The sequence below is a fragment of the Hylobates moloch genome, unplaced genomic scaffold (genome assembly GCF_009828535.3).
Source record: "Hylobates moloch isolate HMO894 unplaced genomic scaffold, HMol_V3 SCAFFOLD_2, whole genome shotgun sequence".
Taxonomy (NCBI): Eukaryota; Metazoa; Chordata; class Mammalia; order Primates; family Hylobatidae; genus Hylobates; species Hylobates moloch.
The window spans coordinates 117,771,701-117,797,731 of NW_026652277.1; the positions used below are offsets into that span (position 1 = coordinate 117,771,701).

The 26,031-nt window shown below is 38.4% G+C and overlaps 1 protein-coding gene across 2 annotated transcripts in view; it reads right to left on the reverse strand.

Moving 5' to 3' along the window:
• MCHR2 (melanin concentrating hormone receptor 2) overlaps positions 1 to 26,031 on the reverse strand; it is a 69,778-nt gene that overhangs the window by 39,015 nt on the left and 4,732 nt on the right. The window contains exon 2 of one of the 2 annotated variants that reach the window (XM_058430330.1): positions 10,287 to 10,349. The exons of the other annotated variant lie outside the window; for it this stretch is intronic. The gene's annotated coding sequence lies outside the window, so the exon portion shown is untranslated. The remainder of the gene's footprint in view (positions 1 to 10,286; positions 10,350 to 26,031) is intronic. 2 annotated transcript variants of the gene reach the window in all.

The window sequence follows — 26,031 nt, forward strand, 5'->3', positions numbered from 1 at the left end:
CCTATAACTGTAACTTAATATTGATAGCAAATAAGCAAATAACTCGATTTAAAAAATGGGCAAGTAACCCGAACAGACATTTATCTAAAGAAGACATAGAAATGGCCAACAGATGTGTGAAAAGATAAAATGTCACTAATCAGGGAAATGCAAATCAAAACCACAGTGAGATATCACCTCATCCCTGTTAGTATGGCCATTACTAGCAAACAATAAAAACATACAAATGGCAATTAAAAAAAACAAGTGACAAAACAAAAAACCCAGAAAATAGTATTGAGGATGTGGAAAAATTGGAACTCTTGTGTACTGTTGGTAGGAATGTAAAATAGTGTAGCTACTATGGAAAACAGTGTGGAGGTTCCTCAAGCCAACAGGTAGAAACCACCTTAATGAACACTGATAGATGAATCTATAAAAAAAGTTTACACATACAATGGAATATTATTCCGCCACAAAATTAGGGGAATTCTGTCATATGCCACAATATGAATGAACCTTGAGGGCACGATACTAAGTGAAATAAGTCAGTCACAGAAGGAAAGATACTATGTGATTTCTCTTGCATGAAGTACCTAAATTAATCAAATTTATTCAAGCCAAAAGTAGAATGGTGATTGCTAGGGGCTGGAGGATGAGAAAATGGAGAATTGTTGAATGAATATAAAGTTTGAATCATGCAAGGTGAAAACAGTTTAGGTATTTGTTGTAAAATGTTGTGTTTATAGTTCATAATACTGTACTGTTCATTTATCAATTTGGGGGTGGATATCATGTTATATGTTTTCTTTTTAATCATAATAAGAAATGCATGTAGAGGACAAAAATGAACGTTTGAGAAATGATGCAGAGTTTACTGGTTCGTGTTCTAGGTGGAATATTCCATTCAATGTCCTATTGGTAAACTATGTTTGCAAAAAATAAAAAATAACATGGGAATTTAAAAAAACGACACCATTAAGAAAGCCAAAAGTCAAGTCTCAGAGTGAAGATATTTCTAAGACATATAAACAACAAAAGGCTCTTGTTCAAAATATATAAACTATCTATACGAACCTATAAAAAAAGACAGAGAAGCCTACAGAAAAATGGCAAGTGACTTCAATAGGCATTTACAGAACAGGCATCTGGCTGGTGAATAAACATATTTAAAAGGCATTTAATTTCACTGAAGATAAGGAAAAGGCTAATTAAAAGCACAATTGGATACCTTTGCTTAACTATCAGATTGGTGAAAATTTTCATGTCTAACAGTTCTAAGTGTTGGAGCCACAGAAACTCCCACCACTGATGGCAGCATAAATGGATATAACACTCTAGAAAACAAGGAGGCATTATTAAAGTTGAATAGATACATATTGCTGCATGACCCTGAATCTTCCCCTTAGGTGGGATATACCTAAAGATACACATGTTTATATGTACCAGGGTATGTGCTCCAGAATGTTCACAGAAATACTCATTTAAAATGCCTTAAACTGAATGTATTAGTCTGTTATCACAGTGCTATGAAGAAGTGCCCAGGACTGGGTAATTTATAAAGGAAAGAGGTTTAGTTGACTCACAATTCTGCATTGCTAGGGAAGCCTCAGGAAACTTACAATCATGGCAGAAGGCAAAAGAGAAGCAGGCACCTTCTTCACAGGGTGGCAGGATGGAGTGAGCACAAGCAGGAGAAATGCCACATGTTTATAAAACCATCAGACCTCGTGAGACTCACTATCTAGAGTACAGCATGGGGGAAACGGCCCCGTGATCCAATTATTTCCACCCTTGTTCTGGCCCTTGACACATGGGGATTGTGGAGATTACAATTCAGGATGAGGTTTTGGGTGGGATACAGCCAAACCATATAACAAATTAACCAAATGTCCATTTACGATGGAATGGAGAAATACATTGTGATATATTCACACAATGAAATACTATATAGCACTGGATGGGAACAGACTCTAGGTACACACAATAACATGGATGGATCTAAAATCATAAGGAAGAGCAAAAAGCAGAAATTCATATGTATGATTTCATTTTTATAGAATTAAAAAACAAGGCAAAACTAATCTATATTACTAAGGCTACATATAATGATGGTAAAAATATAAAGAAAAGCAAAGAAGTGATAACTGCAAATGTCAGATTGTTGGCCACCTCTGAAGAAAGAATAAGTTCTGACTGGTTAAGTGATTCAGAAGGACCCTGGTGAGCCAACAATGTTCTGGCTTTGTTGTCCTTGGTAGCCAGTGTTTTTTTTTTTTTTTTTTTTTTTTGAGACGGAGTCTCGCTCTGTCGCCCAGGCTGGAGTGCAGTGGCGCAATCTCGGCTCACTGCAAGCTCCGCCTCCCGGGTTCACGCCATTCTCCTGCCTCAGCCTCTCCGAGTAGCTGGGACTACAGGCGCTCGCCACCACGCCCGGGTAGCCAGTGTTTTATGTATGGTTCTGCAGGTTATAACAACAGTAAAAGTATTGTTAAAAAAACAGTCCAACATCTGATCATATGGTTTCAAGGCAATAATCTAACTCTCTGTTCTCTTCTTTATTAATGCTTACCTTAGTCGTAATTTTCTGCCACTGCTCTCTTTTACTTTCCAATCTGATTATTTCAAATTTGAAAAATCAGCTAATATGATGTTAACTTTGATTGTGGTTCTGTTATACAAAAATTTAATGCCAAAGTGTTTACAAAAATGTAGCAAAAGAGCTATTTTCAGGCAACACAGATAAATGTGACTGACTGGCTGAACTCCTTGAAGAAATTCGTATGGAGAAACATATTCAGTTAGTTACCTCATGTTGTTTTAAAAATAACTGATGTGGTTCTTTTAAAAAGTCAAAATGATTAACTTATTTTAATTTTCTTTTCATTGTTTAGATAATGAAATACCAGTGTTTAAGAGAGATTTAGGATACACAAAAATCTAGTGTTTTGTAATTATAAAATGTAAGATGACCAGAGAAAGTTAACTTTCTTTTTATTATACTTTAAGTTTTAGGGTACATGTGCACAACCTGCAGGTTTGTTACATATGTATACATGTGCCATGTTGGTGTGCTGCACCCAGTAACTTGTCATTTAACAGTAGGTATATCTCCAAATGCTATCCCTCCCCTTCCCCCACCCCACAACAGGCCCCGGTGTGTGATGTTCCCCTTCCTGTGTCCATGTGTTCTCATTGTTCAATTCCCACCTATGAGTGAGAACATGCGGAGTTTGGTTTTTTGTCCTTGCGATAGTTTGCTGAGAATGATGGTTTCCAGCTTCATCTATGTCCCTACAAAGGACATGAACTCATCATTTTTTATGGCTGCATAGTATTCCATGGTGTACATGTGCCACATTTTCTTAATCCAGTCTATCATTGTTGGACATTTGGGTTGGTTCCAAGTCTTTGCTTTTGTGAATAGTGCCGCAATAAACATACGTGTGCATGTGTCTTTATAGCAGCATGATTTATAATCCTTTGGGTATATACCCAGTAATGGGATGGCTGGGTCAAATGGTATTTCTAGTTTTAGATCCCTGAGGAGTTGCCACACTGACTTCCACAATGGTTGAACTAGTTTACAGTCCCACCAACAGTGTAAAAGTGTTCCTATTTCTCCACATCCTCTCCAGCACCTGTTGTTTCCTGACTTTTTAAAGATCACCATTCTAACTGGTGTGAGATGGTATCTCATTGTGGTTTTGATTTGCATTTATCTGATGGCCAGTGACGTTGAGCATTTTTTCATGTGTCTGTTGGCTGCATAAATGTCTTCTTTTGAGAAGTGTCTGTTCATATCCTTCACTCAATTTTTGATGGGGTTGTTTTTTTCTTCTAAATTTGTTTGAGTTCATTGTAGATTCTGGATATTAGCCCTTTGTCAGATGAGTAGATTGCAAAAGTTTTCTCCCATTCTGTAGGTTGCCTGTTCACTCTGATGGTAGTTTCTTTTGCTGTGCAGAAGCTATTTAGTTTAATTAGATCCCATTTGTCAATTTTGGCTTTTGTTGCCATTGCCTTTGGTGTTTTAGACATGAAGTCCTTGCCCATGCCTATGTCCTGAATGGTATTGCCTAGGTTTTCTTCTAGGGTTTTTATGGTTTTAGGTCTAACATGTAAGTCTTTAATCCATCTTGAATTAATTTTTGTATAAGGTGTAAGGAAGGGATCCAGTTTCAGCTTTCTACATATGGCTAGCCAGTTTTCCCAGCACCATTTATTAAATAGGGAATCCTTTCCCCATTGCTTGTTTTTGTCAGGTTTGTCAAAGATCAGATAGTTGTAGATATGCGGCATTATTTCTGAGGGCTCTGTTCTGTTCCATTGGTCTATATCTCTGTTTTGGTACCAGTTCCATGCTATTTTGGTTACTGTAGCCTTGTAGTATAGTTTGAAGTCCGGTAGCGTGATGCCTCCAGCTTTGTTCTTTTGGCTTAGGATTGACTTGGCGATGTGGGCTCTTTTTTGGCTCCATATGAACTTTAAAGTAGTTTTTTCCAATTCTGTGAAGAAAGACATTGGTAGCTTGATGGGGATGGCATTGAATCTATAAATTACCTTGGGCAGCATGGCCATTTTCACGACACTGATTCTTCCCACCCATGAGCATGGAATGTTCTTCCATTCGTTTGTATCCTCTTTTATTTCATTGAGCAGTGGTTTGTAGTTCTCCTTGAAGAGGTCCTTCACATCCGTTGTAGGTTGGATTCCTAGGTATTTTATTCTCTTTGAAGCAATTGTGAATGGGAGTTCACTCATGATTTGGCTCTCTGTTTGTTATTGGTGTATAAGAATGCTTGTGATTTTTGCACATTGATTTTATATCCTGAGACTTTGCTGAAGTTGCTTATCAGCTTAAGGAGATTTTAGGCTGAGACTATGGGGTTTTCTGGGTATACGATCATGTCATCTGCAAACAGGGACAATTTGACTTCCTCTTTTCCTAATTGAATGCCCTTTATTTCCTTGTCCTGCCTGATTGCCTTGGCCAGAACTTCCAACACTATGTTGAATAGGAATGGTGAGAGAGGGCATCCCTGTCTTGTGCCAGTTTTCAAAGGGAATGCTTCCAGTTTTTGCCCATTCAGTATGATATTGGCTGTGGGTTTGTCATAAATAGCTCTTATTATTTTGAGATATGTCCCATCAATACCTAATTTATTGAGAACTTTTAGCATGAAGCGTTGTTGAATTTTGTCAAAGGCCTTTTCTGCATCTATTGAGATAATCATATGGTATTTGTTGTTGATTCTGTTTATATGCTGGATTACGTTTATTGATTTGCATATGTTGAACCAGCCTTGCATCCCAGGGATGAAGCCCACTTGATCATGGTGGATAAGCTTTTTGATGTGCTGCTGGATTCGGTTTGCAAGTATTTTATTGAGGATTTTTGCATCGATGTTCGTCAGGGATATTGGTCTAAAATTCTCTTTTTTTGTTGTGTCTCTGCCAGGCTTTGGTATCAGGATGATGGTGGCCTCATAAAATGAGTTAGGGAGGATTCCCTCTTTTTCTATTGATTGGAATAGTTTCAGAAGGAATGGTACCAGCTCCTCCTTGTACCTCTGGTAGAATTAGGCTGTGAATCCATCTGGTCCTGGACTTTTTTGGTGGGTAAGCTATTAATTATTGCCTCAATTTCAGAGCCTGTTATTGGGCTATTCAGAGATTCAACTTCTTCCTGGTTTAGTCTTGGGAGGGTGTATGTGTCAAGGAATTTATCCATTTCTTCTAGGTTTTCTGGTTTATTTGCGTAGAGGTGTTTATAGTATTCTCTGATGGTAGTTTGTATTTCTGTGTGCTCAGTGGTGATATCCCTTTCATCATTTTTTATTGCGTCTATTTGATTCTTCTCTCTTTTCTTCTTTATTAGTCTTGCCTAGCGGTCTATCAATTTTGTTGATCTTTTCAAAAAACCAGCTCCTGGGTTCAGTGATTTTTTGAAGGGTTTTTTGTGTCTCTATTTCCTTCAGTTCTGCTCTGATATTAGTTATTTCTTGCCTTCTGCTAGCTTTTGAATGTGTTTGCTCTTGCTTCTCTAGTTCTTTTAATTGTGATGTTAGGGTGTCAGTTTTAGATCTTTCCTGCTTTCTCTTGTGGGCATTTAGTGCTGTAAATTTCCCTCTACACATTGCTTTGAGATTCTGGTATGTTGTGTCTTTGTTCTCATTGGTTTCGAAGAACATCTTTATTTCTGCCTTCATTTTGTTATGTACCCAGTAGTCATTCAGGAGCAGGTTGTTCAGTTTCCAGGTAGTTGAGCGGTTTTGAGTGAGTTTCTTAATCCTGAGTTCTTGTTTGATTGCACTGTGGTCTGAGAGACAGTTTGTTATAATTTGTTCTTTTACATTTGCTGAGCAGTGCTTTACTGCCAACTAAGTGGTCAATTTTGGAATAGATGTGGTGTGGTGCTGAGAAGAATGTATATTCTATTGATTTGGGGTGGAGAGTTCTGCAGATGTCTATTAGGTCCACTTGGTGCAGAGCTGAGTTGAATTCCTGGATATCGTTTTTAACTTTCTGTCTCGTGGATCTGTCTAATGTTGACAGTGGGGTGTTAGAGTCTCCTGTTATTATTGTGTGGGAGTCTAAGTCTCTTTGTAGGTCTCTAAGGACTTGCTTTATGAATCTGGGTGCTCCTTTATTGGGTGCATATATATTTAGGATAGTTAGCTCTTCTTGTTGAATTGATCCCTTTACCATTATGTAATGGCCTTGTCTCTTTTGATCTTTGTTGGTTTAAAGTCTGTTTTATCAGAGACTAGGATTGCAACCCCTGCCTTTTTTTGTTTTCCGTTTGCTTGGTAGATCTTCCTCCATCCCTTTATTTTCAGCCTATGTGTGTCTCTGCACATGAGATGGGTTTCCTGAATACAGCACACTGATGGGTCTTGACTCTTTATCCAATTTGCCAGTCTGTGTCTTTTAATTGGAGCATTTAGCCCATTTACCTTTAAGGTTAATATTGTTATGTGTGAATTTGATCCTGTCATTATGATGTTAGCTGGTTATTTTGCTCGTTAGTTGATGCAGTTTCTTCCCAGCCTCAATGGGCTTTACAATTTGGCATGTTTTTGCAGTGGCTGGTACCGATTGTTCCTTTCCATGTTTAGTGCTTCCTTCAGGAGCTCTTTTAGGGCAGGCCTGGTGGTGACAAAATCTCTCAGCATTTGCTTATCTGTAAAGTATTTTATTTCTCCTTCACTTATGAAGCTTAGTTTGGCTGGATATGAAATTCTGGGCTGAAAATTCTTTTCTTTAAGAGTGTTGAATATTGGCCCCCACTCTCTTCTGGCTTGTAGAGTTTCTGCTGAGAGATCAGCTGTTAGTCTGATGGGCTTCCCTTTGTGGGTAAGCCGACCTTTCTCTCTGGCTGTCCTTAACATTTTTTCCTTCATTTCAACTTTGGTGAATCTGACAATTATGTGTCGTGGAGTTGCTCTTCTCGAGGAGTATCTTTATGGTGTTCTCTGTATTTCCTGAATTTGAATGTTGGCCTGCCTTGCTAGATTGGGGAAGTTCTTCTGGATAATATCCTGCAGAGTGTTTTCCAACATTGTTCCATTCTCTCTGTCACTTTCAGGTACACCAGTCAGACGTAGATTTGGTCTTTTCACATAGTCCCATATTTCTTGGAGGCTTTGTTAGTTTCTTTTTATTCTTTTTTCTCTAAACTTCTCTTCTCACTTCATTTCATTTATTTGATCTTCCATCACTGATACCCTTTCTTCTAGTTGGTTGAATTGGCTACTGAGGCTTGTGCATTTGTCACATAGTTCTTGTGCCTTGGTTTTCAGCTCCATTGGGTCCTTTAAGGAGTTCTCTGCATTGGTTATTCTAGTTAGCCTTTCGTCTAATTTTTTTCAAGGTTTTTAACTTCTTTGTCATGGGTACGAACTTCCTCCTTTACCTCGGAGTAGTTTGATCGTCTGAAGCCTTCTTCTCTCAACTTGTCAGTCATTCTCCATCCAGCTTTGTTCCATTGCTGGTGAGGAGCTGCATTCCTTTGGAAGAGGAGAGGCACTCTGATTTTTAGAGTTTCCAGTTTTTCTGCTCTGTTTTTTCCCCATCTTTGTGGTTTTATCTACCTTTGGTCTTTGATGATGGTGACGTACAGATGGGGTTTTGGTGTGGATATCCTTTCTGTTTGTTAGTTTTCCTTCTAACAGTCAGGACCCTCAGCTGCAGGTCTGTTGGAGTTTGCTGGAGGTCCACTCCAGACCCTGTTTGCCTGGGTATCAGCAGCAGAGGCTGCAGAACAGTGGATATTGGTGAACAGCAAATGTTGCTGCCTGATCGTTCCTCTGGAAGTTTTGTCTCAAAGGAGTACCCAGTCGTGTGAGGTGTCAGTCTGCCCCTACTTGGGGTTGCCTCCCAGTTAGGCTACTCGGGGGTCAGGGACCCACTTGAGGAGGCAGTCTGTCCGTTCTCAGATTTCCAGCTGCGTGCTGGGAGAACCACTACTCTCTTCAAAGCTGTCATACAGGGAGATTTAAGTCTGCAGAGGATTCTGCTGCCTTTTGTTTGGCAATGCCCTGCCCCCAGAGGTGGAGTCTACAGAGGCAGGCAGGCCTTCTTGAGCTGTGGTGGGCTCTACCCAGTTCGGGTTTCCTGGCCGCTTTGTTTACCTACTCAAGCCTTGGCAATGGTGGGCACCCGTCCCCTAGCCTCACTGCCGCCTTGCAGTTTGATCTCAGACTGCTGTCCTAGCAATCTGTCCTGCACCCACTGTCCAGCACTCCTCAGTGAGATGAACCCAGTACCTCAATTGGAAATGCAGAAATCACCCGTCTTCTGCGTCGCTCATGCTGGGAGCTGTAGACTGGAGCTGTTCCTATTCGGCCATCTTGGCTGCACCCCCAAAAGTTAACTTTTATGACATTTGTTTTTTAAGCACTTCTATAAGTTTAAAAAAGAAAATATGGATCATATATGCAAATGAATAGGTTTGGGAGGCATATGCATTTTTTAAAATGATGACTTAAGTTTAAGCCATAGGCAAACTTTTTCCAATGAATTATGTATAGCAATTTTTATGATCTCACAAATCATTTATGAATTTCAATATCACTTCTCCAAATATAATCTACAGGAAGATAGCTTGCCACATGTGTTTCCAAGACTAATGGCTTCACGTCATAAGTTTTGGGAGTATAATCAGTTTGGCTACGTATTAATTTCTTTTAATGCTTACTCAAAAAGAATTGCAGTCAGAAGACTTACTTGTTATTGACGATTCCCAGGCTAATGAAATCTCAGCCCAAAGCTTTGTAGCCCCACCCTTCCACCTCTCTATACAACTTGCTTTATTTATTTTCCAGCTCTCAAGTCCTTTGAGGAAGATGGGAGCTTCAAAGAGTAGAAAAGAAAGAAATATGTTAAATAATACTGTGTGTGGAAAGGACTTGAAAGTAAACTGTAACCTTTTTATCCTTAAATACCTGAAAAAGTAAGAGCTCTTTTACCTTAGCTGTCACTGTTTTTCTTCGGTGTCAATTAAAACTTCATGTTTACCATCTCCTGTAAATGTTGGAATTTGAAGTAAAGGCAAATTGGTGTATCAGTGGAAATTCATCATAAATATAATTTAGTGAATCCTTGTCATATTTATAAGAAATTTGTTGCTTTATTGACTTAATATAATTTCAAATTGGGAAACTCACCAAATCAAATAAGAAATCCATGTCAAGAAAAATAACCTACTTGTCTTTCTTCTTGTTTTGTGAACTGTGGCAGGACGCAGCCTGCCTTCCCTCCAGGTATATGGCTGCTAAACTTGAAGAGTGAATGCCCAACAATATTTGGTACTTCACCAGTTCAGCAATTACCATATTCTTATCTTTGTGTTAATAGACTGTTTCATTAGTTAAATATACAGAAACAAAATATTAATTCACTGATGGTTGTTAAATATTAGCTATTGAAAAAGTTTAAGCATTAGTATTTAAATTATGTTCATAATTTTAATTATTGTTAATATTTAATCAAATGGTTATTTTAAAGAATATTTTGTATAAAGAATCTCTCAATTCTTCAGTATGATTTCATTATACCTAGGGGCCATTTTCATCCAGGAAAACTCCCCGTAATTTTATAATGAAAGCCAATGCTAAATAAGATTAACTGCATAAAAACTCCTTTGCAAAAGCCCCCTTGCACTGTCTCTCCATCTGTACTCATGCGGTAACTTTGGGTTGAACCCATCCATCCTGAATATTAAAGAAAAAAGTACTTTTTTTGATACTTTTCAAAGTATAAACTTTTTTCTCATTCCTTAAATTGCAAGTTTTGACACTTACTTGAAATATGACCCCAGAAAACAGGTCTTAAACAGTTGAGTCTTTTGGTAGCAAGATTATTTTCTTTAAAAAAAAACAGAGAAATTTATGTTTGTGAGGTTGGTGTTGAAAGAAGACTGACAGTGTCAGTTTAATGTATTCTGATTCACATCGTTCATCTATGTACACTGACATCTTCATACATACACAATTTATTCATGATGACTAGGACAAGCAAAAGGAGAAATGCATTTAAAGAACGTTAGGCTTTTTAAAGCAAAAAGACAGTGTTAAGAAGTCTGAAAAGTGATAACAAAAAATATATGGCAAAGAGGGAGGAACATGATGCAGAGATTAAATGAAAAGACCTAACAGATGATGAGCTTACTTACATTGCAGTGATAATTTCATAGTTTTGATTATTTTTTAACATAAACCCTAAAATAATTATCTTCAACTTATTTCAGTAAAGTCATGATGATGAGATTAAGTGAACTGGTAAGCCAGCTTTTGGCTGCTTGTTTTGTTACTATTTTCAAGTTAAATATCAGGGAAAAAAATCATCTGGGGAAAAAGCCTACTGCTAATGGAAAACCACTGAAGACAGTTCAATAGCCACAATGTGCAAAATAGCACAATTACATTTACCTGTCAGCAATCCCCCCTCCATACACACCTATGGATCCAGGTTTTATACATTTGCTCTCCAAGTTATGTCCCAACTAACTGGAGGATCTCATTTTTCACCTGATCCACCCATCTCCTTACATTCTATTCAACCTTTATTTGTGAAATCTCTATTTCAGTGATCTCCAGGCATACTCTATTTTATGTCATTCACTCACTTAACACACATTATAGTGTCTATAGCAAAGAATTTGGTTTAGTAATCTCTCTTAGTCTCAGGTTCCCCATTGGTAAAACAGTAATAATAATAGTACCTATCTCATAGTGAGGTTGTGATGATTAATGTGATAATCCAAAAAAGTATTGAGAATAATGTATTCTAGTAAGTATTCAATTAATGTCAGTTATTACAATAATCATCATGATCATCATTATGCACTGGATTTAGTTTACTGGGGGTATGGAACCCTGGGATGGAGAGGAGGTGGTAAGAACTGTAGGAATCAGTTGTGAACCAAGACAGGGCTGAGGTTAAGGCTGTCAGTTTTTAGTCCTTAATCTACAGGGAATGGGTTTTGAAACATAGCACCAGCTTTTAGTTCAAAACACTTCAGACAGTGAATAGAACCAGAGGAAAGTGGATCACTCCCATGATCCCATCTCTATATATTGATATTGTTTAGACAGCAGCTAGAATGACTGGATTTAGATATGGGGAAATTAGGCTTGGTCTCCTCTCATAGCTAGAAAGCAAGCTAGGGGTCATTCTACCTCTCACTTCTCAGTTGCCCACATATCTCTAAGTGATAAGGAGAAGCTAGACAGAAAAGACTAATGCAGTTTATCCTAATGAAGAATACACCATGAGTTGGTGATCATGATGTAAAATTACAGTCATATTGGCTGGGAATGTATCTTAAACATACTCACTACTTTGTTTCTGCCTCTTACCCACCTCCTTAGGATAAGTAGTGGCTAAACACTTAAATCAATATAGCTTAAACAACTGAACTTTATAATGTAATTCTTGACTGACAGAAAGGCACTTCACTTTTCAATCGCAAACATTCATAGCATCCTTCATTTGAATTGTTTTGCTAAGTGACCAGAGAGAAATTTCTATCTGCTAGAATGATGCAGGAATTGAATCTCACAGTTTGAGGGTGGGTATGCAGACAGTCAGGAGCAGGTGAAGGATTTGTGGATCTTTCAGCTTATACAACTAGGGGAAGGTCTTTAGGAAGAACACAAATTCACAAACACAAATATAAGGGCAAAAAAGATATGACAGATATGACAGCACATTACAAATTTTAAAAAGTTAAAAATATCCCAAAGATAAAATCCAGGAAAATAATATAGTATTTTGATTAACTGCCTAACAAACCTGTATCTTTCTCCAACATGTTTGGGTTGCATAATCTTTAGTTATCTCTTCAAATGACAATGATGATATAACATCCATTTCTGAACATCCAGTTCAGAATCTATAGCCTTAGGAAACTATGTGATTTTTGCACAAGTCTCAACCTTTTTATGTCTGAGCATTTTCAGCCTATATGAAAACCAGCCATAATCTGGTGGGCACCAATTATGTGCAGCTTTGGGGCATCTCCAGGTGGCATTAGTGTCCTAGGAGATGAAGCCATGGATGGTGACTGATGGTGTGAAGGAGCAGGACTGCTGTAGGCCCTAGTTGTGTAGCCATAGTTGTGCCACAGCTCATCTCTCAAACCACCATCTATCTATGCCTTTTGGTCAAGCCACTCCAGGTGTGGCTGCTGCCAGCTAGACACATCTGTCTACTTTCATGGAGCACCACTTGTGGCTTTTTTACAGTGCTCCCCAGCTACCTCATGATTGCCAATGCACCCACATGGACCTCTAGGCATCTTCACAACCCTGTCTCCTACTTCAGTTTACCTTCTGACACCTGCTTTTGCACCTTCCCCATTCAGCCCTGCATAGGAACTGCCTAAGCCTTGCTAAGGTAAGGCCTGCTGACTAGGAACCAGGGCCTACTGCTCAAATTCCAGTTTTGCCTGTAAGAAATTGACATCCTTTGCTGACGTTCTTGCCTCACACACTTGCTGGCCCCTTGCCACAGATATTTTTGTCAGCAACTCATACATTCCACAGCATGAAAAGCAACCTTAGGCGCACAGAGGCCAGAATGCCAATATTTACCTGACCTGCTGATTTTCTTTTGACTTCATTTTTATAACAAAGTTATATTTTAGTGGATTTGGTTTGGTAAAAGTAAATACTTAGCTTTTGATAAGCAACTGGGGTCTGAGATGCAGTCTGACATGTTATCCTACTCATTCGTGAATCACTCTCAAAATGTGTGCATAAAAGTTAATTTTCTTCTGTTCAAGCAATATCTAACATTTTAATTAGCATGTTCAAAATCTCCTTTGACCTTGAACTGTATTAGCTGGAAGGGAATGTTCTCTGAGGGTTTAAAAAGAAGTTAGGGAGCTCAGACTCAAGTTCTATGCCTTCTAAGACCTATTAGATTCTTAGGAAAACTCCAGCTCATCATTTCGCTAGAGAAGTTTTCACACATAGTTGGAGAGAAATTTTGAAGAAAATTTACTCTGCTTAGGAAGAACAGAAGAAAATGTACCCTGCTCCTAAGACTGTTCACAGGAGTTGTGATACCATACAGAGTAGGGCTGTATCATTACTTTCATGGGCTCCAGACACTTTTGTCTTTGTGAGCCCATTCCTCTGCAAAGAAAAAAAAGTCATATTTACCATTGCATTGGTATAAAGGCAAATGTACTCCAGGTTGGGGTACATTTATTTTTTTCCCTTCTGAATTTAAAAGAAATGTAAACATTTCCATTGGCCCCTAGAGGTCCTGTGGGTCCTGGGCATAATGGCTACTATGCCTAGTGGATAAGTTGGTTCCACTTATCCTTATCCTTTAAAAAAAGGTAGCAAAGTTTTAAATTAAAAACTTGAAATGTCATGCTATTTCCTCAGCTTCAGAATTAAGAAGACTCATCTACTTAAAAACAAGGCTACTGCTAGGTAATTCAACCATAATAAAGTTTGCTAGATGATAAGTATAATTTATGATATTAATATTCAATCTTGGACCGTATGACTGCTTTTCTGGAAACTAGTACAAACAATGTAAATACTTCGAATATGAGGTAAACTCAAAAATTATACCCACTAAGTGAGCAGGCACAGGGAAAAAACACTTCAAGAATCAATATAAACCGGGATCCCGACATGAATTGGCAAAGGTATAGAGGAATGCAAAGGAAGAAAGTGCAGCCGATGGGCCTCTCTGGCAGGGCCACAATCAGAGGCAAGGTAGGTTTCCACTTGATTAGCAGCATTTCAGCAGCTCCAAGGAGATGCCCCACCTCTTACTTATCTGACATTTAATTTAACTGAGAATGTAGACTTTCATCTCAATAGTACAAATGGTGCTTATAATGTGAAAACCCTTAAGATGAAGTACTGTATTCAATGCATGACACAGAATTAAGGACTGCCATCTGACTCTTCTCTGAAAGCAGGTTGTGTTAAGAGGACATTTCCTACACTTGCGCATCTTACAGAGTCTGGAAGAGGCTATGGGAGGTCAAGACAGTTTTTTCTTTTTTTTTTTTTTTTGAGCCGGAGTCTCGCTCTGTCAGGCTAGAGTGCAGTGGCACAATCTCAGCTCACTGCCAGCTCCGCCTCCCGGGTTCAAGTGATTCTCCTGCCTCGGCCTCCCGAGTAGCTGGGACTACAGAGGCCCGCCACCACACCTGGCTAATTTTTTGTATTTTTAGTAGAGATGGGGTTTCACCGTGTTAGCCAGGATGATCTCGATCTCGTGACCTCGTGATCTGCCCGCCTCGGCCTCCCAAAGTGCTGGGATTACAGGCGTGAGCCACTGTGCCTGGCCCAAGACAGTTCTTTAGAAGAAAAGCTCATCCGTTGGCCCTCCCTGAAAGAGGATGATAGCATGTTGGGGGTGGCTAAAAAAGACTAGGACACCAAAAAAATGTACCCTGCTTCACAGTTTGTGCTGCAGTCAATGTGAGATGGTTAGTGGGCTTTCAATTAGACGGTCCTATTCTGACGTTGGTTGGAGTACAGGCAGGGAAAGAACTGGGGAAAGGAAAAGGTGCCATGGCCAGTACTAGGCAAAGGGAATAAGCAGGTCTTCTGGTATGGCTGTGCAGGTTGTGCACTGCTCAAAGGTGCCACATCCAGGTGGTAGGAGGTGGGGCGGAGGGAGGTGGGTTGGATGGGGAATATCATTTACTTCATAGACATAATAGGTTGGTGTATTTATTAAAACAGTTTTTCAGTTGACAGTGGTAGAGCGTCTTGTTTTAATAAAATCAGCACATTATGCCCATTTTCTGACATGGAAGTCCAGTGACTTGGGAACACAGAGAGTCTCTAATTGGCAGAAAGGTCCAGAGAGGCAGCACTGTACACGCAAGGAAAGAATCTGTCCCAGCCTGAAAGAATCCCTGTACTTTGCTCACTGAGGGCAGGAGTCATGTTTTATTCATCTTTTTTATTTTTTCCTATCACCTAAGACAGCAGCACAGTATGCATGGTCCACTGAACTTCCCTACAACCACAGTAGCCACTAGCCACAAGAGGCTACTAAGCACTTGCAATGTGGCTTGTCTGAATTGAGATGTGCAGTAAGTGTAAAATGTGCGCCTGATTTTGAAGACTAAGTATAAAAAATGTAAAAGAAATCCTTAATAATTACTTTGTATTGATTACACATGGAAATAAAATTTTTAATAGAATAGGTTAAATTAAATGTATTATTAAAATTGATTTCACCTGTTTCTTTTTACTTTTTAATGTGGCTACTAAAAAATTTAAGATTACATATGTGATTTGTATTTTTTCCTCCTATTTGTCTTGGGCAAAGCTGCCTGGGAAAGCTGACTATAGACAATAGCCTTGACAGCAATTCATACCGTGATTATTTACATTGTTGCTAACTTAATATCCTTTAATTAATATAATTCTGATTTACCTTATATCCCTTTTACGAATTCCACGAGGAGGGATCTTTAATAGGGTTAAAGAAGAAAATTTCTGAAAAACGTATGCTCCTTTGCAGAGACAGTTAAATTAAGAAGAAAAAAATTTTTAAATGGCTTGGCACTTTGCTCAACTGATCTACAAGATTTTATTCGGTGAAGAGAGTTGTTTGTTGTTGAAATTTGCTAGCATTAAAGTACTCTCATGTGAACTTGGTGACACATGCTTGTTAAAGATCTTTGTTTAATTTGGTCATTTCAAGTTACATGATGATTATTCTGTTTTATAGTTCATCTATAAATTAATGAGAAAGTAAACATTCTAAAAGCACAGTAGCACACTTGACTCCACCTGCTATGGCCTCTTGTTAAACACTAGTTCTCAGGTACACATACAAATTTTCCTAGCACCACAGTCTCACCTATGGGGATGAGTGAGATGTTTTAAAAGAAGGCAATGTGCCACATTTTCTTAATCCAGTCTATCGTTGTTGGACATTTGGGTTGGTTCCAACTCTTTGCTATTGTGAATAGTGCCGCAATAAACATACGTGTGCATATGTCTTTATAGCAGCATGATTTATAGTCCTTTGGGTGTATACCCAGTAATGGGATGGCTGGGTCAAATGGTATTTCTAGTTCTAGATCCCTGAGGAATCGCCACACTGACTTCCACAATGGTTGAACTAGTTTACAGTCCCACCAACAGTGTAAAAGTGTTCCTATTTCTCCACATCCTCTCCAGCACCTGTTGTTTCCTGCTTTTTTAATGATGGCCATTCTAACTGGTGTGAGATGGTATCTCACTGTGGTTTTGATTTGCATTTCTCTGATGGCCAGTGATGATGAGCATTTCTTCATGTGTTTTTTGGCTGCATAAATGTCTTCTTTTGAGAAGTGTCTGTTCATGTCCTTTGAGAAAATGTGGCACATGTACACCATGGAATACTATGCAGCCATAAAAAATGATGAGTTCGTGTCCTTTGTAGGAACATGGATGAAACTGGAAAACATCATTCTCAGTAAACTATCGCAAGGACAAAAAACCAAACACCGCATGTTCTCACTCATAGGTGGGAATTGAACAATGAGAACTCATGGACACAGGAAGGGGAACATCACACTCCAGGGACTGTTGTGGGGTGGGGGGAGGGGGGAGGGACAGCATTACGAGATATACCTAATGCTAAATGACGAGTTAATGGGTGCAGGAAATCAACATGGCACATGGATACATATGTAACAAACCTGCACATTGTGCACATGTACCCTAAAACCTAAAGTATAATAAATAAATTTAAAAAAGTAAAAAAAAAAAAAAAAAGAAGGCAATGTGCTCCACTGAATCTGGACTAAGCTCACTTTAAGGAAAAATAATCTTACTTGGGACCATCTGGTTGCCAGGTCAGGGCAGGCTGAGATGGAAGTTGTTTGTGCTAATGTCCTGGTTGGATCCAGTTCTGAGAGCCTGGCGGAAGCTATCAGAGGTCAAGATAATTCTATAGAACTGTGGTTCATCCATTGGCTTCCTGAGAGGCAGGGAAGAGCTGTCCAAATAGTCAATGGGATGGACTTGAGAAACTTCATGTGAAAGCATATGTGTGTGTGTGTGTGTGTGTGTGTGTGCTCACATACATGCGCTCAAGTGCGTGAGAGTGACAGAGAGAGACAGAAAAGAAATTTTCGAGATATAACCTTTCCAAGGACTAGATACTACCATTGGCAAAAAAATACCCTCTATATTGGGATTTTCACTTCTGAATCAAATCATGGATGACTTAAAACTGGGAGTGAGGTATTTAATAGCAATGAGAATGTGGGATAATTTTGTATTCTGCCAATATTCAGTGCTCCACTGACAGGTACTGATTACATGAAACAAGCTCCAAAAACATCAAAGAAAAGATATATCCATTCAGACACTGCAATCCCAGAAGGATGCATGAAAATATTAGCATTCATTTCTGCTGCAGGTTTTATGATAAAAAGTTATTACATATTTGAGTGGATGTCAAAGCAGGGTTGCAAATTTAACAAAGGAAAAATCTTAGATAATCTTCATGTCTTTCAAATAGGTCAAATGCTTATAAAATAAGAGACATTTTACTTTGACAATCAGTAATCTACCACAGTAAAAATAAGCATCTAGAGGTTTTTCTGTCAATCCTTTTGCTTATTAATTAATTATTATTATTGTTGTTACTATTTTTACTTTAAAAGTACAGATTGTCCTATGCTGTGGTCCAAACATTAACGTAGCAATCCTATGTCTATCATGTAACATTCTAGACTGAAGGCAAAACACAAAGATGTCTTATTAGAGTTGAGATAAAATTGACTGGCACTTTTCTGCTAAACACTTCCCTGTGGGGTAAGCGTTTCAAGCACAAAGAAGAGGGTGGCCATAAGAAAAAACATGTTTCACTACTGGACAGTGGCTTCTGACTGGAGCTGTTTTCCGGTCACCGGAGTCTGGCCTCTGGGAAAATCCTTTTTCTCTGTGGGGATCTGGCCAGTGGTATGGTGGTTAAACATGGAGATGTTGGGACTGAATCCGGTTCTACCCTACAGGGATTGAGAATGGGGTCAAATTCATTAACCTCTTTTGTAACCTCAGTTTCCTATTTGTTTAATGGGAATAATATAACCCATTGCATAAGGCTGTTGTGAGGATGTAAGGCAGCTGGCACACAGCAACTAGGAAATGAGTGTTGGTTACCATTGCTGTTACTATTAATTTCATATCTGTGCTTTCTCTCATGTTCTCTCTGCATGAAAGTCTCTTTCCCTCCTTGTTGATGTGGAAAGCTCTTCTTTTCAGAAATGGCTCACCTCTAAGAAACAGTCGGTGATTAATTCCAGCTCTGTGAGTCTCCCCTTTCTGTATACTCTCAGGCTTTATACATACCTCATAATTATTAGTTGTGTGTTTACATACACTTCCCCAAAACTGCTAGTGACTGTAAACATTTAGTGTAAGCTCAACACAATGCTTGTCGACTGAGGTGATGGTTTTACTCTCCAACCCTTTATCCCTCCCGACAACTTCCCACATATCTTGCATCTAATTCCATATTCTAGATACTGATTTCACAGCTCCCTAAACCCCCCGCTCCCTATCTGTCTCTTTTCTATTCAGATGGAACTTCAGGTTTTCCTCCTCACAGCTTCATTGCTTCCTTTATTACTTCTCACTGCAGTTATGGCAGCCTTGTCTCACACTTCGACAAAATTACTTCTCAGTCTTTTGTGGTCCGTTTCAAATCTGCCTCCTAAATTAAGCCTCAGTTAATGACTCACATCAGCCCACCTTCCCCAACCCTACTCAGAATGGCTGTTCAGAAATCTAACATTGATATATGAAAGAATTTTAATTGGGGCTGGGCACGGTGGCTCACGCCTGTAATCCCAGCCCTTTGGGAGGCTGAGGCGGGCAGATCACTTGAGGTCAGGAGTTCAAGACCAGCCTGGGCAATATGGAGAAACCCTGCCTGTACAACAACAACAAAAAAATTAGCCAGGTGTGGTGGTGCACATCTGTAGTCTCAGCTACTCAGGAGGCCGAGACAGAAGGATCGCTTGAGCCTGGGAGGTGGAGGTTGCAGTGAGCTGAGATTGCACCACTGTACTCTAGCTTGGGCAACAGAGTAAGACCTACTTTCCAGAAAAAAAAACCACACCCAATTTTAATTGGGGTGCTAATATAGGTGCCATATGAGTTGGGTGGATGAACTCTTGATGGGGAAGTGGCTTTTTCCATTTCTCCCTAAACCTCTGATGCAGGCTGATCAAATTGAGCACTCAAACATTAGACGTTAGGGAAAGAAGTTACTATTTAGATGCTGAGACAAATGAAAAGTGACACTAGATGCTCCCTTTCTCCCTTTTGGACTCAAGACAGAGCACTGTCTTGGTGAGAGTGGTCTTTCTTAAGGTATATGTGGCTGGTGCCAGCCATGATGTTTTTGTTTTTTTGTTTTGTTTTGTTTGTCTTATTATTATTAGAGTCAGGGTCTTGCTCTGCTGCCCTGGCTGGAGTGCAGTGGTGCAATCATGGCTCGCTGCAGCCTCAACTTCCCAGGCTCAAGTAATCCTTTCACCTCAGATTCCTGAGTAGCTGGGACTTCAGGAGTGCACCACCATGCCCAGCTAATTTCTTTTTTTTTTTTTTTTTTTTTTGGTGGTATTTTTGTAGAGACAGGGTTTTACCATGTTGTCCAGGTTGGCCTCAAACTCTTGGGCTCAAGTGATCCTCCATCCTTGGCCTCCCAAAGTGCTGGGATTACAGGTGTGAGCCACCATGCCCAGCCCCTGCCATGGGGTTAGTAACAACTTTTGGAAAAGAATTGTTTTCACTCTTGAGTCCTCATACTTAGATGTTTGTCTATAGAGGATGTCACAAGCAGAATTAGGTCTCAAAAAGCCAAATATGCATGTCACTCATCTTTCCTTTTACTAGGCCCTATACATACTATTTTTTACATGGACCTGCCCACTACTCTGAACTTTCTAAAGCAAGCCTGATCCCAGTTGTTCCCCAAAAAAGAATTTGAAATTGTCACACTCAAGCTTTTGCCTCACCACTCTAATAAAACCATTGTTTTCAAGGTTACTTAATCTTATTGTTGGCTAAATCCAAGTAATTCTTCTTTGTCCTTATTTTAGTTGGTTTCCTGGCAACATCCAACATCATTGAATATTTCTTCCTCGAAACACTCTCTTCTCTTGACTTCCTTGACATGATGCTCACCTGTTATTAAAAAAGTGTGGCAATGTTTGCATTTATCGGATACACCTTTGCCTATATTTTTATTTTTCAACCTTTCTGAACTGTCTTATTTAAGGGATGTTTCTTATCTACAGCATAAGGGTTGGATATTCCGTTATAAGCCAATCTGAAGTTATTTTTCTATAATAGAGATAGAATTTAACTCCTTTACATCCATCATAATGACAGATATGTTTGTTTTTAGCTCTGGAAGGAAGGATTGGACTCTTTACAAGGGGCTTCTGATTAGGTATCCTTTAGCTGGTAGGTGAATCATTTCATAATAAAGAAGTCCAGAAGTATTTCATATTTTGTCTTCTGTTATACACACATACATGCACATACACATATATACATACATATATATACACTTATACATGAAAGAGAAACATTTATTTCTCTACATTTTTCACTGTATCTTTTTGTTTTTTAACAATGTTTAGGAAAATGTATATTTTTGTTTTATAGGTTACATTTGTTTAATTTTACATGCTACTTTCAGACTTTAATTCTTTAGATAATATCTTTTAGTTCTTTCATATGTGACTCACCACATACACAGAATTTTTAAAAACCCTATGGTCACATCAATAGATGCAGAAAAAGCATTCCGTAAAATCTAGCATCCCTTCATGATAAAACCCTCAAAAAACTAGGCCTAGAAGGAACTTACTTCAAAATAATAAGGGTTACATATGGCAAACCCATAGCCAAAATCATAGTGAATGTGGAAAAGTTAAAAGCATTCCCCCTTAGAACTGGGACAATACAAGGATGCCCACTTTCACCACTACTATTCAAACATAGTACTGAAAGTCCTAGCTGGGGCAAGCAGGCAAGAGAAAGAAATACAAGTCATTCAATCAGAAAAAAGTAAGTTGAATTATTTCTGTTTGTTGATGATATGATCTTATGCCTAGAAAACCCTAAGGACTCCTTGAAAAGACTCCTAGATTTGATAAATGACTTTAGTAAAGTTTCAGAATACATAATCAATGTACAAAAATTAGTAGCATTTCTATACAAATAATGATCAAGCTGGGAACCAAATCAAGAACTCAATCCCATTTACAATAGCTACCAAAATAAAATAAAATACCTAGGAATAGATTTCACCAAGGAGTTAAAAGATCTCTACAAAAAGAACTGCAAAACAATGATGAAAGCAATTAGAGAAGACACAAACAAATGGAAAAGCATCCTATGCTCATGAATTGGAAGAACCAGTATCATTAAAATGACCATACTGCCCAAAACAATCTACAGATTCAATGAAATTCCTATCAAATTACCAGTATAATTCTTCACAGAATTGGAAAAAGCAATGCTAACATTCATATGAAATGAAAAAAGAGTCCGAATAGCCAAAGCAGTCCTAAACAAAAAAGAATAAATCTAGAGGTATCACATTACCTGACTTCAAATTATACTATGGCTATAGTAACCAAAACAGCATGATGCTGGCACAAAAACAGACACATAGATCAATGGAACAGTACAGAGAACCCAGAAATAAAACCACATACCTCTACAACCAATAATCTTTGACAAAGTTGACAAAAACATACACTGGGGAAGTACACGCTATTAAATAAGTGGTACTGGGAAAATTGCATAGTCATATGCAGAAGAATGGAATTGGACCCATATCTCTCAGCATATACAAAAGTTAATGTAAAATTGATTAGACTTAAGTGTAAGACCTGAAACTACAAAAATCCTGGAAGAAAACCTAGGCAAAACTCTTCTGGACATTGGCCTAGGCAAAGAATTTATGACTAAGTCCTCAAAAAGAAATGCAACAAAAACAATAGGCAAATGGGATTTAATCAAACTAAAAAGCCTTTGTACATCAAAAGAAATAATCAACAGAGTAGACAGACAACCTACAGAATAGGAGAAGATATTTGCAAACATTGCATCTGACAAAGGGCTAATATTCAGAATCTACAAGGAACTGAAACAAATCAACAGGAAAAAAACCAAATAACCCTATTAAAAAGCAAGCAATGGACATGAACAGACATTTTTCAAAAGAAGACATACAAATGGCCAAAAAACATATGAAAAATGCTCAATATCACTAATCATCAGAGAAATGCAAATTAAAACCATAATGAGATACCATCTTACACCAGCCAGAATGAATATTATTAAAAAGTCAAAAATCAACAGATATTGGGAAGGATGCAGAGAAAAGGAATACTTACACATTGTTAGTGGAAATGTAAATTAGTACAACTTTACAGAAAACAGTATGAAGATTTCTCAAGGAAGTGAAAAAAGAACTACCTTTGATATAGTAATCCCATCACTGGGTATCTTCCCCCCAAAAAGAAATCATGTATCAAAAAGACTCCTACACTTGTATGTTTATCTAATGCTGTTTACATTAGCAAAGTCATGCAGTCAACCTAAGTGTCCATCAACTGATGGGCAGATAAAGAAAATGTGGTATATATGTATACTATGGAATCCTACTCAGTCATAAAAAATAATGAAATAATGTCTATGGCAACATACATGGAACTGGAGGCCATTATTCTAATTGAAATGACTTGAAACAGAAAGTCAAAAACCACATATTCTCACTTATAAGTGGGAGCTAAACAATGGGTACAGAGAGGAATAATAGACACGGAGATTCCAAAAGGTGGGAAGGTGGGAGGCGGATGAGGGATGAAATAATTCCTATTGGGTACAATATATCCTATTTGGGTGATAGGTACACTAATAGCCCCAGACTTCACCACTATGAAATATATCCATGTAACACAACTGCACATGGACCCTGTAGTATATAAAAATATAAAAAAGGAAATGATAACATCGGCATATTTCCCCTTCCTTGCTTTTTTCTTCTGGCCCTCCACTGCTCAATTTTGGTCAACAAATTATATTTTTAGTTTTAGCTTTGTACATTTTAATGTTCTTATACTCTATTTTATTGTGTTTGTTGTGTTGTGTTGTGTTGTGTTGTATTTATTTATTTATTTTTTGAGACGGAGTCTTGCTCTGCTGCCCAGGCTGGAGTGCAGCGGCGTGATCTCGGCTCACTGCAACCTCCACCTCCTGGGTTCAAGCAATTCTTCTGCCTCAGCCTCCCAAGTAGCTCAGATTACAGGTGCGTGCCACTGCACCTGGCTAATCCTTACACTTTAAATACTTGTTTTGTAAGGTTGAATAATATATCCTTTGACTCAGATATATTACACGAGGCCATAAGTGAATTTACACTACCTTCCACCTTCTTTCCCTCTTCCTCTTCCAGTTTTGGATAGGTATGTAATTAAAATTTTTCACAGCATATAGTATGCCATCTAAATCCCCACCCTTGCTTTAGGATTAGTTCTACAATTAAACACATTCCATGCTCGCTGCCGTTCTTTTTGCTTTGGGTTAAGGAATTTGTCAAAAACTATACAAAAATTAGATAACAGAGTCAGGATTTAAACCAAAGTTTGACATAACATTCCATGCTTTTTCCACTACATTATGCTTCTTCCGACAGTCTACATACACACACACATACAGACATATGCTTAAACTACACTGAAAGCAAAAGAGATCAAAACAGTACACAGAAAAAGTAAGCAAAATATAAGAAATTAAGAGTTAAAAAACAATAAAAATTGAAATAAATGGATAAACATATAAAAGTGACTAAAGTCACTTCATTAGCACCCCAAAATAAACACTTTTAAAATTTTTCAAGTGGGCACAAAAGGTTATTTTTTTTATTGATAAGATTGGCAGGCCAATATTGAAAGAAAAGAAAAGGAAACAAGAGACCAACAAGTCTATAGAGGGTTAATCATTTTTTCAAAAAGGCTTTAAAACAGGAGGCTAAGTTAAAAATCATTAGGGATTATTTGCGTCTCTGGAACTAAGGCAGCCATAGACTTCAGAATATTTAACTCATTTGATGCCTCAAGGGATGGATTCATTGCAAGAGTTTCCTGATTTGGTTCTCTATGGCTCGTGTGTAAATCATTTGGGTTGTCTTCAACTGTCAGTTTCAGAAGACCCAGCCCTAAATAGCTTAAACATAACAGTGAAGTCCATAGAGTGGACTTTCACAGGGGAAGACAGGGTGGTACTTTCAAGATTGCTCATTTCAGTGGCCTAATGGTGACATCAGAGTCCAGGTCTTTTCCTTCTTTTCCACTGCAGCTATCCTCAGTATACAAATCTTTTCCAAGGATGGTCCCCACAGGGATGCCAGATGATTACAGCAGCTAGTCCTCATCCTCATGTAAGCACAACAAAAGCCAGAAAGGACCATCCCTTCTTTGTGGACATTTTAAAGAAAGTGCAGTCCTTTCCCAGCAGCCTCTTTTGCACACTGGCCCACAAGTATCAATGGCTGGAATTGTGTCACATGCTCTTTGTCAAACCAATCATTGCATTGGTAGGAGGAGTGCAATTACAGTAATTGGTCTAAAATAATCTCAATTCATCCCCCCACTCACAGGGCTAGAAATGGACACAGACTTGCCTGAAACTCAGAGCCAACCAAACTCAAGGCAAGGAAAAACGAGATAATCAATCGACAACATTTGTCATAGGTAAAAATAGAACAGAAAGACCTTCCTTTTACCCTCTACCTCTCACTTTTGAACATTCTTAAATACTATGGAGGATTAGAAGACACATCACTCCATCTTTTTTACGTGCATCTTCTAATAGTTGATTGTTACCGGGCACAAGTTGCTACCAGCAGGCATATAACTTTTTCCATATAATGAATGGCACACTGGGTTTCTCTTCCAGAATGGCCATCAGGTAGTATTTATTTATGACTAATGTTAGCTTCTCAAGGCCGTTATGAGTCAATTAAGAGACCAGCCTGAATGTCTCCATGAGCTAAATGGATATTTACCCACACGCATGTACATAGTCATACTTATGAAAACACCTATGACTCCTATGAGAAAAATAAATATTAAACACAGGTTAAGAACAAGCACTTCCAATGGCTGAAAGAGGGTTTAAGATCATATGAAATACACCACAGGTTTAAAATTACTACCTACCAGGAGGATCACTTGAGCCCAGGAGTTTGAGGTTACAATGTGCTAAGACTGTGCAAGTGCACTCTAGCCTGGGCGACAAAGCATGACCCTGTATCAAATTAAAAAAAAAATTATTGCCTAGATTTTCATGAAGGAAGACATGAAAACCAAGATAAAGAGGTAAAGTACCAATTTTAAGCAAGATTTATAGAATGTTTGTAATGTGCCAGATACTGTATTAAGTACCTTATGTACATTACCTCATTTAAAGTTCACAGTCAGATCAAAGGCAAAACTACTATTATCTTCATTTTGCCAAAGAGAATACCAAG